We start from the raw sequence: 14,946 nt of genomic DNA, 5'->3' as shown, positions 1-14,946 counted from the left end.
ATTGACCAAGTATTTTGTTAAGGTTAAGTCCTAAAATTATGACCGGTTGCATTTGTCATAAAAAAAAAAACTACTATCAAATGGACCAATATATAAACAAAAAATGGCAGGATGCATTTGTCATTAAAAAAAATACTATCAAATGGACCAATATATAAACAAAATAAAAAATTTAAGGTTAAAATCAATGTAATTGAAATTACAAAGACTAAAATGACATAATAGCCAAAATAAAGGGACTAATAGTGCAATTAGCCCTAATTGTTAGCATTTTTTTATTTTAGAATAACAAGCAAAACTTGTCTTACAATACCAAGGAATGAATATTTTGGATTTAAATTCCATTGTTTAAATCTAGACAAAATGAGCTACATAGAAAAAATCATGACATTACGAAACTTGTGCTTTTTTCTTTTTTTTTTTAAATATTTTCTTGTAAAGCTTCAACAAGACATCTCTCAATCATTTATTACCGCATGGGCTATTTCTGCTTCCCTGAAAATCTTGCTTGAAAGTAATTAGTTGATTGTCATTTTTTACAATTATATTTGGCTTACATTGTTGAGTTTAGGAGATCTTGATATTGATAATGAGCATGATTTTGATTGTTATTGATTGGTGTCTTTGGTTGTTATTGATTTTTTAAACTATTGTTTGATATGGTCTAAAGCCTTACGTTTGTTGCTTTTATGTAATTTGTTGTAGTGTGGTGAACCAATTAAGTGATTAAATCATGTCACTTGCTTATCTACTAGAGAAATGCATATCATTTTCAGTTGTGATCATTTTCACTTTGGCACTTTGTACTAGTTTATTTTTTAAATATTATTTGTTAATTGTAAATATATAATTACTTAAGTAGTTAAATCTTGATTTACAAGTGAGAGATATAGTTGTTTCAAAAAGTATCATTAGGCCAACAGAAATAGTTGCAAGTAGAATACTTAAAAGCACAGATCCATCTAAAGAAGGGGAGGGGAAGAACTAAGACCTGACTGTTGGGAGGTACATTTTCAAGTGCTAGTCAAACCTAATGAGAGCTTGATCCGATCATATGGTCTTGTCAAAACAATTGGACAAGCTATTGGAGCTCATGTTGTTTGGCCTGCTCCATTTGTGGTATATTTCTTTCGTAAATACTAATTTCATTAACAAATGTATATTAACTTAATATAGTTTCAATTATCTTTATATGTTTATCTTTTGGATGCAAATTTCGCAAGTTATAGATGCTAGTTGAGAATATTTATACAAGTGAGGTTGAAAATTTGAAAAGTGAATTTGTTTTGATAATTTGTCTTTCTGGAAGATGAATATCACTATTACTTTTCAGAACTTATGATTGGAATTTTTTTTTTTATTTAACTTTATTAGTGTGGCAGAATATTTTATAATTTTGATTATGATTTTTATTGCAATATAAATAAATTTATATTTTTAGATTAAAAAAATGATTGTGGTTTGATTTTTATTTTTTTATTTTTTTAATATGATGATCCTACGGTGGTAATATTTGTTTATTATTATGAAAATATTATAGGATGAATGGATGTCAAATTAATATAGGATGTAACAATTAATATTTAATTTTTTATAAAATCGATATAATTTTTACAGGCATTTACACATGCTTAATTGTGGTTTTTAAAAGTGTCAATAAAAAGAACATATAAGTGGCATTTCATAGTAATGGTAGTGGTTTTGTAAAGTGTCACTAGAATAAGCTCCAATAGCACTTATATACATTTATGATACAAATGAATTGGATTTAGTGACATTTATAAAATAGTTAAAAATATCAATTGTGGCATAATAAGCATCATTTAAAATTCATATAGTAGCATTTTTTAGATTACAAATCTTTTTTAATGGCACTTGATAGCGTCACAAATAGTGCCTACCATGACATAAAAGTGTCACTGAAAGTCTTTAGCATTGATGGTGTAATAACACTTACAAGTGGCACTGAAGTACCACTAAATCTTTTTGTAATAGCGCTTGATAGTATCACAAAGAGTGTCTATCATGACGTCAAAATGTCATTCAAAGTCTTGCTGCAGTGGTGTTTGCAAATGTCACTAAGATCCACTTGTTTAAAACGCCACAAAACTAAAAAATAACACTTGAAGGATAGTTCAACGACACTTTCAAGTGTTACTTGAAAAATCTAGAAATCTGCTAGATATTGATTTGTGATTATGTATCAATTTTAAGCAATAAAACAATCACAATCAAACAATCAAGACAAATCGACACAACGACTTTAACGTGAAAAAACCACAATTGGAGTACCTCCAATTGTGATAAAAAAACCACGGGCAATAGCCACAAAACAATCCACTAAGAAGACATAAAGGAATTATACAGGTATACTCTCAATTACATAGCGAATCCAAGCCCGAATTGAACCAACCCCTATGTGCCTCTTCCAGCCCCGTCTTCACCTCGGAATTGTCTTGACGATGAGCCACTCCAGAATCTACCAAAGCTTCAGGCTCGAATTCTTCAGAATCCACCGAAGAATAACTCTCTCTTTTGTATAGAATAAACAAACAATCCTTTGATGTATCCTCCCTAAACCATGAGTTGAATACTCAATGAAACATCAAAGAAAACTAGCAAAATAGCCCCAGATAAAAATCCTAATATCAAAAAAGTAGATATGGAGGCATAACCCTAGATTTGGAGCAACTTGCGAATTTATAGAATCTGAAATCGCGAGGTCCGCTCGAGCGTGGGAATTGACGCTCGAGCGGGGACTCTATATGACGTGTTCCAAACCAGGATGTACGCTCGAGCGACGAAATTGACGCTCGAGCGTGAAAACACGGATCACAGTATATTTGCAGACTCACCAAACTTCTGGAACTCAGCATTCTCCGCTTGAACGAGAAATGGACGCTCGAGCGGGGAGGCAACTTTGAATGCATTTTTGCATTTTGCTTTGAGGGCGCTGCCCCTTAACCCCGCAGTGGCGCTATCCCGGACCCGCCAAGGGGCGTTGCCCCCTAGACCCTACGAGCTGACCGGGCAGCTCGATCCCCGTCATAGTCAGCGAAGTGGCAATCTTGAAAGAATTAAACACCACAAACTTCTCTGCAAGACACGATTCGGGTTGGATTCACATCTAATAAACTTATAGCCTCATTGAAATAAAAGTGCGAAAACAAGTACAACTGAAAGGAGTTTTGTCAAACGGGATTGCCAAGAATAAAAACCTAACATTACTAACTAAGAAAATATTGTCGTGGGCACTGGAATACTTGCACATGATTATTTCAAACAATAAAAAACTAATTTCAGAAATTGCTTGTAAGATGGAAAATTGGCACACACACTAACTACTTTGATTTGAACCAGTAGACATAAGCACAGATCTGACCAATTTATCAAAATTAAGTAAGATGACCCAACAGAACAAGCTGTGGCCTCTTCGCCCAAATTCTTTCGCTCTATGACCTTTCTCTTCATCTCCTTTCCTTTCTCTCCTCCACCCATCAACTCTCTAACTAAGCTCTCGACCTCCTCTCTTCACATCACTGTTTATCTCCATCCCTATACCCCATTCTTTGCAACAGAGCCAACAGTTTGTCAGTTGCTCTGGAAAAAAAAAGGCCAACACAACATATGCAAAGACTTTCAAGAGTTGAATTCCATCCATAGTGCGTCAAGAACCCTCCAACTGATGGGTGACTCAAGACTTGTTCTTGAGGACACCAACTAGCCAATAGACCCCTTTCTTTAGTCTCATTCACAAAATCTGGTGGAAGAATTGCTGAGTCACCGGCAACCAAATCAGGTCTAATGATCCACAAGAATGTTTTCTTGCTATTAGCAAGTCCCCAAGCGAATTCAATCAACTGTTGGGGTGTCATCACAGTTATGCTGCTAAAGTTTACGTAAATGACAGTCATGTTGCTCTTTCTAGAGCCTTGATCCAATGGTGTTTAAGTGATTTTGTGGGATTTGGTTGAGGAGTGATTGAAGAGGACCGAGGGTGTAGATAGGTGGGAGCATTGTAGATAGTCCTTCCAAAACATCATGCTCGAATTTGTTGAAAATGATCGTTGAAGCTTTGTGAGCTACGTCCAAAACGAAATGGATGTTTGGTTCGGTGGCTCGAACGAAACTTTGGAGATCTTTCAATCGTATGCCATTCATGTCTGGTATCTAGTCTATGACAGTGTCTAGATAACCATTGGTTAAATAACTTTTATCTGCAAATCCACAAAAAAAAAAAAAAAAAAAGGAAAAATACTATTCATAAATTGATAGCCATCGTACAATATATGTATTGTCTACTACATGTAAGGTACGCTGTAATAAATTAAGGGATTGTTTGAGATGATTTAAATAAGTTAACTTTTTGACTTTTTATGAAATATGGGTTGGATTTGGGTTGGGTTTGAAGTGATGTATTAGAGAGGTGATGTGACTTAAATGAAATGATGTGATTTAAATAGGGTAGTGACTTTTTGACTTTTTATATTTTTCAAGACATGCCAAACTTGGCCCAAGATTTTAGAAATAAAATCAAGAATGAAATATTTTAATTGTCAAAAGTGTTATTAAATTTTTATTTACAAAATTAAAATTTAGTGATGAATTATTAATCTTTTTAGATCAAAATTTTTGTCTAAAAAATTAAATATTTTTGGTTTGAAATTATTTTATTTTTAAAAATGTATTTATTATCTATAAACATAATATAATTATAAAAAAAAAGAAAAAAGAAAAAAAAATGATATAGAAGCCCATTTTCTAGATCTATTTTTTAGACTCAATGACATCGTAAGTGATAGGATTAGTTGATGTTCAAAGAAGAAATGAGAGAGTGTTATCTTAGATATATTAATTGATTATATCATTGAGTTTTAAAAATTAGGTCTAATTTTTGGATTTTTATAGCAATGCCCTTAAAAAGATGAAGTACATAACTTTATGTAAAACCCTATATACTGAAACAAATTTCTTACACTAGACACAAATACGAGTATTGCTAGGTCCAAAAGTTAGACTTACTTTTTAAATCCAATGACATGGCACTCTATTAACATATCTAAGTGGACTCTCTCTCTCTCAATTATTCTTTAATCATCAATCAATCATCTTAATGAATCTAAAAAGTGGGTTTATTTATCATTTTCTAGACAAAGACTCGGACGAGATGAGAAATTTATGTATTTATAACATTACTAAAAAATAATTAAAAAAGAATATTTTTAAAAAAAATAAATAAAAGAATAAATAGTAAGTCCCTTTGAGTGGAGTAAGGCCCTTTTCCATGAGTTTGAGATATTGCATATAGCCCATGAAGCCACTAGCATTCGAAGTGTTGAAAAAAACATCAAGGATGCCTAGTTCTTGAGCCGCTTTCATAGTGAACCCCATTGTAACATCTAAAACTACGCAAGTCACCGGAGGGTTGAGTTTGGCAAGTAGGACTCTAAAGGGATCTAAGAAGTTGTGCAAAATGGAGTGACAGAGTTACGGGATGTCCTAAGTGGCATCAGCCTCGAAGGGAGGGACGCGGTGCCAGAGAAGGAGTGGTGGCCCTAGGATTTGAGGAGGTGGTGGTGGTTGAATTCGGCGTTGACGAAGGTGATGTGGAAGCCCTTGTAGTGGAGTAGCTTTGCTAGTTTCAGCATTGGGTTAATGTGGCCTTGTGCTAGGTATGGTATGCACACTGCATGAGGAGGGCATGGGCTTGGTGGTTTTTGTTGTGATTAAGAACTCATCTCTCCCGTGGCATCATGTTAAGATTCAAAAGAGCTCTTCTAAAGAATTTATATATGGCTAATTATGCCAAGCATACAAATTCCACTCTTCATCTATTTAACCAAAAACACTTTTTGACTGTTGGTTTGGGTTGATTTAAATGCAATCATCATGTTTGGTAAATACTACTAATAATAAATAATAATAAAACAAAATAAGTTCATTGAAGACTAATAATAATGAATAATAATAAAACAAAATAAGTTCATTGAAGACGAGACACAAAAAAAGAAAAAACAAACATGGCGACATGGACCTTCAGCTAAATATATGAATGACAAAAAAATGATTACTTTTTCTAATAACTACTGTAGTACAATAAATTTAATAATAAAAAAAAAAGGACAGAGAAATGATACCTTCTCGTCGAAATACATTTGAAAATTGTTAAAAATTTAAATTTCTTTTATACATTTAATTTTAATATGGCTATATTGTACTAAGAACGAATGTCACCTCACCCAAAATTATTAGGTATTACGTGTTCATACTTTTTCATCAATCATCATGTTTCCTTATGTTTTTCAATTACCTAATACAAAATTATAATATCTTACGTTTTCCACCAATCATAATATACCATGGAGTATCACACCGTACTCTAAGATTACCTACTAATCCACATGAAGACGGCATGGACTCGGTGGTTTTTGTTGTGACTGAGAACTTATCTCTCTCATGGGCATCATGTTAAGATCCAAAAGAGCACTTCTGAAGAATTTATGTATGGCTAGTTATGCCAAACATACAAATTCCACTGTTCATCTATTTAAGCAAAAACACTTTTTCACTGATGGTTTTGGTTGATTTAAACACAATCATCATGTTCGGTAAATATTAGTTAAAAATAAATAAATAAATAAGTTCATTGAAAACAAGACACAAAAAAAAAAAAGAAGAAAAAAAAAAATGGCGACATGGACAGTCAAAAAAATAATTTAGAAGGGGCACGTGTTAATTATTTTTTTTTTCTCATAATCAATAACAATATATAATAATTATTAAATCAATATTAAACACAAAATCTTTAATATTTAATATAAAAGTTTTTAATTTTTTGTTTTAATAATTGACCTTGTGAAAAATTAAAATTAGAAATATATGGTATTACTTATAACTAGTGTATTATAGGCCATGCAAAAGAATCTTGTATGTCTTATAATATATTATACAATAATATATAAATAATAGTAATACTACATCATCATCGATATATAGCATCACTAACTAATAGTAAAATAATACATAAGAAGGTCAATCTCACTTGTCAAATTGATTTAACAATTTAATAATTTCTTATTATTTTCGTAATTTGAAAAATGTCATTAAAAATTATTTAAAATGTTATTTTTATACAATTTTTTTATTTGATAATTTTTTTACTTATTTCTAAAAAAAAAATTACAAAAAATGAGGGGACATGTGCCCCTAGTTCCTTAGGGCTGGTTTGGCATCCATGAAAAGAGACAAAAAGTCAAAAAGTTATCACTATTCAAAAAAAATATAAAAAAAATAAATTTACAAAAACAAAGGTACAAGTCAAAAAGTGTATTGAAGTGATGTGCTGTCTGCAGTGCTGCTGGTACACATTAGACAGCCGAATGCATTCTCATGATACATAGGACAATGTTGTTTGGCCTGTGGGGGTCCATCACGGGTCCCATTTTAATAATCTGAACCGTCAATATGTACAATTCGTCAAGTACTATATAATTGTAAAAAATCACGTTGATCGAATATCATTAACTATATGATTACATCAGTTTTGTATAAAAAGAATGGACGGTGCACAAAGTAACGGTTGACAAAAAACTATTCCGATCAGATAACTATCGATATCTGATCAACGTGATTTTTTATAAGCATATAATACTCGACGAGTTCTACACATTGAATGGTTCTGATTATCAAAAAGGGACCCATGGTGGGCCCCCACAGGCCGAATAATATCGTCCAATCCGATCTTGAACTGTAGGCAATCCGCTCTTATACATGTTTGCTGCCCACCGTCTGGCTTTCTAGGCAATCCAAGTCAGTAGGCATTTAGATATAGTAGGGGTAAAATGGTAATTTTTCTATTTTGTACAATATTTTAATACACATTTTTTCATAAAAAATTAAAAAGTTATCCCAAATAACTATTTTTTTTCCTCTACTTTTTAATCCAAAAAGTAAAAAAATATACTTATGTAAGACATCCCAAACAACCCCTTAATAACTCTGCCAGTGATGGACCTCCACCTAAATTTATGAATGACAAAGAAATGACTACTTTTTCTACTGTAGTAACTATTGTAGTAAATTTTTAAAAAAAAAACACAAAGACAAACAAATGATACTTTCCCATCCAAATACAATTGAAAATTGTTAAAACTTAATTTTTTTTTTGTACATTTAATTTTAATATGACTATATTATACTAAGAGTGAATATGGCCTCACGAAATGATACTTTCTTCATTAATCATCATTCATCATATTTTTTTAAGTTTCTCAATTATCTAATACAAAATTATAATACCTCATCTTCTCTACCAATCATAATACCATCGAGTACAACACCGTTCTGGGTGTGCTTACTGATCTGCATGAAGAGGGCATAGGCTCGGTGGTTTTTGTTGTGACTGAGAACTAATCTCTCTCGTGGGCATCATGTGAAGATTCAAAAGAGTTCTTCTGAAGAATCTATGTATGGCTAGTTATGCCAAACATACAAATTCCACTCTTCAATTTAAGCAAAAATATTTTTTGATTGTTTGTTTTGGTTGATTTAAACGCAATCATCATATTCGATAAACACTAGTTAAAAAAACAAAATAAGTTCATTGAAAAAAAGGCAGGCACACACACACACACAAAAATAATAATAATAAAAAATAAAAATAAAAGAGCAACATGGACCATAGTGACGGAGCTAGAAAAATAGTTTAGAAAGTCACTTATTAATTAAAATTTCAATTTTTTTTTCTCATAATCAATAACAATAGATAATAATTTTTAAATTAATATTAAGCACAAAATCTAAAATATTTAATATAAAAGTTTTTAATTTTTTTGTTTTTACAATTGACCTTGTAAAAAATCAAAATTGAAAATATATGGTATTACTTATAACTAGTGTATTATAGGTCATGCAAAAAATTCTTGCATGTCTTATGATATACTATATAATAATATTTAAATAATAGCGAAACCACATCATCATTAATATATGATATCACTAACCAATAATAAAATAACGCATAAAAAGTCAATTATACTTGTCAAATGTAATTAACAATTCAATAATTTTTCATTATTTGTAATTTAAAAAATGTCATTAAAAAATCATTCTAAATGAATTTTTTGTATAAATTTTTTATTTATTAATTATTTTACTTATTTCCAAAAAACAAAATCACAAAAAATAAGGGGGCCACGTGCCCCACTAGTCCCTTAATAGTTCCGCTACTAATGGACCTCTACCTAAATTTATGAATGACAAAGAAAGGACTACTTTTTCTAGTAACTATTGGGGGGTGCTTGACAAAGGTTATTTTTTAATTTTTTCGGTTAAAATTTATGAAAAGATAAAATAAGTTAAAATAATTAATAAGATAAAATGTCACATCAAATTCATAATTATTTCATTTTTTTTCTCACAAACATTATATCTAACTATAAAAAAATCAATTATTTTTCTAAACACAAAAAATTTTAGTCTACTAAAATAGTCAAAAACTAAAATAACCTACTACAATAGTAACTTCCAAAACACTCACATTGTAGTATAATAATTTTTTTTTTTAAAAAGGATACCTTCCCATAAAATACGTTTGAAAATTGTTAAAAATTTAAATTTCTTTTTTACATTTAATTTTAATATGGCTATATTATACTAAGAATGAATGTGATCTCACGAAAAATTAGTAGGTATTACGTGTCTATACTCTTTCATCAATCATCATTTATCATACTTTCTCATATTTCTTAATTACCCAATACAAAATCATAATATCTCATTTTCTCCACTAATCATAATACCATCAAGTACTACACTGTACTACCTACTAATCTACATAAAGAGGGCATAGACTAGATGGTTTTTATTGTAACTGAGAATTCATCTCTCCCGTGGTTATTATGTTAAGATTCAAAAGAGCTCTTTTAAAGAATTTATATATAGCTAGTTATGCCAAACATTCTACTATTCCTCTATTTAAGCAAAAACACTTTTTGACTGTTGGGTTTGGCTGATTTAAACGCAAAAATCGTGTTCCGTAAATACTAGTAAAGAAAAACAAAATAAGTTTATTGAGGATTAGATACACAAAAAAAGAAAAAGAAAATGGAGATATGGACCTTAGTGGCGAAGTCAGAAAAATAGTTCAGAAGGGGAACTTGTTAATTAAAATTTTATTTTATTTTCTCATAATCAATAACAATAGATAATTATTTTTAAATTAATATATAGTACAAAATATTAAATATAAAAGTTTTTATTATTATTTTTTTTTTACATTTGACCTTGTGAAAAATCTGAATTGGAAATATATGGTATTATTTATAACTAGTGTATTATAGGTCATGCAAAAGAGTCTTATATTATATAGAGAGTGTTTGAGAAGTGGGTTTTTATGTAAATTTTTTTAATTGTAAGATATTATTGGAGAAAATTTTTTTTGTGTTTGGAAAGATAGTTGAGTTTTTGTGGTTGGATGTGATGTTTGTGAGAGAAAAAATGAAATGATTATGAGATCAGATGTGATATTTTGTTTGAATTCGTTTTTTTTTTATTTTGTAAAAAGTTTGTCTTTTTGTGAAAAAAATCAAAAAAAAAACCCCAAGTCTCCAATTTCTCAAACACCACTACAATAATATATAAATAATAGTAATACCACATCATTATTGAGGTATATTATCACTAATCAATAGTAAAATAAAGTATGAAAAGTCAATTTCATTTGTCAAATGTAATTAATAATTCAATAATATCTTATTATTTTCGTAATTTAGAAAATGTCATTAACAAATTATTCTAAATGTTATTTATATATAATTTTTTTATTTATTAATTATGTTACTTATTTCCAAAAATGAAAAAATTGTAAAAAACATGAGGGGGCACGTGCCCGCCTACTACCTTAATAGCTTCGCTAGTGATGGACACCACCAAAATTTATTGAATGGAAAAGAAAGGACTACTTTTTCTATAACTACTATAGTACAATAAATTTTTTTTAAAAAAAGGACGGAGAAATGATACCTTCCATAGAAGTACAGAAATGGTCGGTCCGTGGACGATTTGAAATTTGTTCGTAGTTTATGGGGACCTTGACCCGTTTAGGCCCAACCTCAACCTGAGTCCGCAGACTTGGGCTGTTTCCATCGGTTTATTTAAGACTCACTTAAGACTCGTATGAGGTCTAAGTATATTTTTTAATAAAAAATAATAAAATTTTAATAAAAAAATTTAAAAAAACAAAAAAATATGATTAGACCCGCCCAAGCTCGAGACCAAGCCCAGGCCCACTGAGCCAGCACGAGACTTGCCCAAGGCCCGAATACCCCTAGGCCTAGGCCTAATCTTTTGGCCTGGCCCGGCCTAGCCCCGCCTAAATTTTGGCTAGAGCTAGCGAGGCCCTGGCCAGGCCGGGCCGAGTTAGATTTACACCCCTACCTTCTCATCAAAATATACTTGCCTATCACCTGTGCTATGCACAAGATAATTATAGATATTTATATATGTTTTAGATTTTTTTTAATATATAAATTATGCTTTTTAAGATTTTTTATAAAAATAATTTAACAATCTTATCACTAATCATAGTGTATGAGAGAAATTGAAAAGGGTACTGCAGTAACTATATACTGATTGTATCATAATTATTTGTATGAGGGGATTTTAAATGCTGATGAGGAAATTTTGACCAAATCAATAAATGTAGGCATGTGGATTGAAAAAAGTTAATAAATGCTGATCAGGGGATTTTGACCAAATCAATAAATGTTGAGTTTTTTTTTTTTAATAAAAATTTAGAAAATTCAAATTAAAGTATTGAAACACCCAAAAACCTTGGGGTTAAAAACCCCTTTTGTTTAATATATAGTATAGATTTGAAAATTGCTAAAATTTAAATTTCTTTTGTACATCAAGTAGGTGTTTGGCATGTACTAAAAAAATGTACTTTTTTTGTATACATACACTTATTTGGGTCATATCTATCAACATCTCTTCCCTACTTTTCTACCCACTTTCTCTACTTTCTACACATTTTTTTATTATAAAAAATCAAAAAATACACTTATTTAGAACATCTCATATGAGTCCTAATTTTAGGCAGTGGCTTCCCTCTAGTCCCAGATCGGACTGAAGGGTGTTGTTGGACTTGTGGGGGCCCACCATGAGCCCCATTTTGATAATTTGAACCGTTCAATGTGTAGAACTCGTCAAGTACTATATGTCTATAAAAAATCACGTTGATCGGATATCGATAATTATCTCATTGGATCAGTTTTCTGTCAACCGTTTATTTTTTTACCGTCCATTTTTTTTATGCAAAACTAATTTGATCATGTAACTTTCGATATTCAATCAACGTGAATTTTTTATAAGCGTATAGTACTCGACGAGTTCTACATATTGAACGGTTCAGATTAATCAAAACAGGAGTCGTGGTGCGCCCCACGAGCCCAATAGCACCTTTCAGTCCGATCTGGGAATGGAGGGAAGCCAGGCTCTTAATTTTAATATGGCTATACTATACTGAGAATAAATGTGACGTCACGGAAAATTATTAAGTATTACGTGTTTATATTCCTTTATCAATCATCATTTATCATACTTTTTCATATTTTTCAATTACCCAATATAAAATCATAATATCATTTTCTTTTCTTTTTTACCAATCCTAATACCAATAAGTATTACGTGACCAAACTCTGGAAGTACCCAATAATCCACATGACAAGGGTGTTGAAACAATCTTCTGTGTAAAATAAATAACTTGAAACAAATTAAACAAAAATAAATAAATTACTTACAGAATTTATTTACCGATGTGAATTAGTACAAAAAGATTAAGTCGAGTGTGTGACACTCTATCCTTAAGACAGATTCGCCCCGCTTCAGTGCTTACGAACGAATGGCGTCTATCTCCTATGATACAATGATCTTTACACAAATTGTATTAGCACTCCAAACAATTTGTACGACGAACAAAACTTGCATTCTATACTCTCTGAATTTTTCTTTAAAACTAGTATGAAGAATAATAATGCAAGAGAGCAAAATGAAGGCAAGAAAATGAATTTTTTGGAATCAAACAAATGCTGGAAAGGAACTGCTTTAATAGGCAAATGGTGACCATTCAGATCTGTCCGAACAGGTGGGGGGAAAAAAAAAAAACCTAAACAGATACAATTTGAATTTTAAATAGATCTGGTGGCAATTTCAGCAAATAACTACTCGACAATTTTAAAACTACTGGAAATGGACTGAACAAGGGACTTTTTGGACTGGAAAAAAAATTGGCACAAAAAATTAATTTAATTTTGCGGCAAGAAATTGAGAAAAAAAAATTCAAATAAATTTTGTCTAAAAAATTAATGTTAGAACCGACCCGACCCACACCTGGCCCGGCTCAGCTCGGCCAGCAGGATGGCAGCGCGAGCATGTGTGTGTGGTGGTTTCAGCCAATGTTCAATTTATTCATAACTCATTCTTTCTACAAACTTGGGGTGTCCTTTGGGGTCCAATCCAAGTGTTGCTACCTAGAACTTATATACACACATAAATTCTCTTAAGTTTCTAATGTGGGATAACCATTTCAAGGAAACCCACATTTACTTCCTTAATTGTTCATTCTACGAGCTCGAAAACGACGTCAACTTCCCATTTACTCATAAATGGTTTTGACGAACCATTTTCACCGTGTGACTTGCCATGCGATAAGGAACACGTCACCTCTTTGGACCCACCCTAAAAGACGTGTGGCATCCACTTAATTTTGGGCTTAAAATTTGCACAAAATAAGCCTATAAATAATTCCAATAGAGGGCATGGGCTCCGTTGGTTTTGTTGTGACTCTCATCTCTTTCGTGGACATCATGTTAAGATTCAAAAGAGCTCTTTCAAAAGTTAGTTACGCCAAGCATACAAATTCCCCTCTTCCAAAAATCAAGGACTAAAATAATACTTATGAATTTCTTATTTTGCCCTTATTTTAAATTCATTAACACAAAAAGTACAATTATGACAATTGATATTTCAAAAAAAATGTACTATCAAAGAATAATTTTAAAAAACTAATATCCTTAAAGTGAAATAATTTTACTATAAAAAAAAGTTAAATTTTTTAAAAATAACTATTATTTTGGGGCGGAGGAAATAATTTTTTTGAAAAAAAGGACAAAGAAATGATACCATCCAGTCAAAATACATTTGAAAATTGTTAAAAGGTTAAATTTCTTTTGTACATTTCATTTTAATATTGTTATACTATACTAAGAATCATGGAAAATTATTAGATATTACGTGTTAATATTTTTTCACCAATCATCGTACTTTATGCTCCTTTATTTTTTTTAATTATCTAATATAAAATTATAATATTTATCTTTTTTTTTTCAATTATAATATTATTGAGTATTACGTGACCGTACCATGAGAATATCGAATAATCGGCATGAGAAGGGCATGAGCTCAGTGATTTTTGTTGTGATTGAATAACACTTTGATTGTTAGTTTTGGTTGGTTTAAACGCAATCACCGTGTTTGGTAAATACTAGTAAAATGAAAAGAAAAAAAAAACAAAATAAGTTCATTGAAGATGTAAGATAAAATGATAGAGAGAGAAATTGATAGTATTATGATTGATTGTATTGATTGATTTTTATTGTTATGTATTACAACTCCTATATATAGAAGAGAATGTGGTAGTAGGTGTAGGTGGTAGGTGGAGTGAAGTGGAGGTGGTAGGTAGAGTGGATGGTATGTTTACATTTTACAATTTACATTTTACATTAACAGCCCCCCTCAAACTCAAGGAGGATAGGCACTAGCCAACTTGAGTTTGGAGAGAGTCACAAAACAGAAAAAGAAACTGATAAATAAAACAGGATAGGAGACACGGTATGGTCGTGTCAGACCGATGTAGCAGACAGTTTATGGGGTCATGTCGGACCGTTG

General features: G+C 31.0%; 1 pseudogene; it reads right to left on the bottom strand.

The window, feature by feature from the left end:
* Positions 1-3,273: 3,273 nt before the first annotated feature.
* Positions 3,274-6,414, bottom strand: LOC145801479 (7-deoxyloganetin glucosyltransferase pseudogene; annotated as a pseudogene).
* Positions 6,415-14,946: the final 8,532 nt, after the last annotated feature.

The sequence above is a fragment of the Camellia sinensis genome, chromosome 1 (genome assembly GCF_055761805.1).
Source record: "Camellia sinensis isolate YWXY chromosome 1, ASM5576180v1, whole genome shotgun sequence".
Taxonomy (NCBI): Eukaryota; Viridiplantae; Streptophyta; class Magnoliopsida; order Ericales; family Theaceae; genus Camellia; species Camellia sinensis.
The sequence above is the reverse complement of the archived record's forward strand: the minus strand, read 5'-3'. Positions and strand labels throughout refer to the sequence as shown.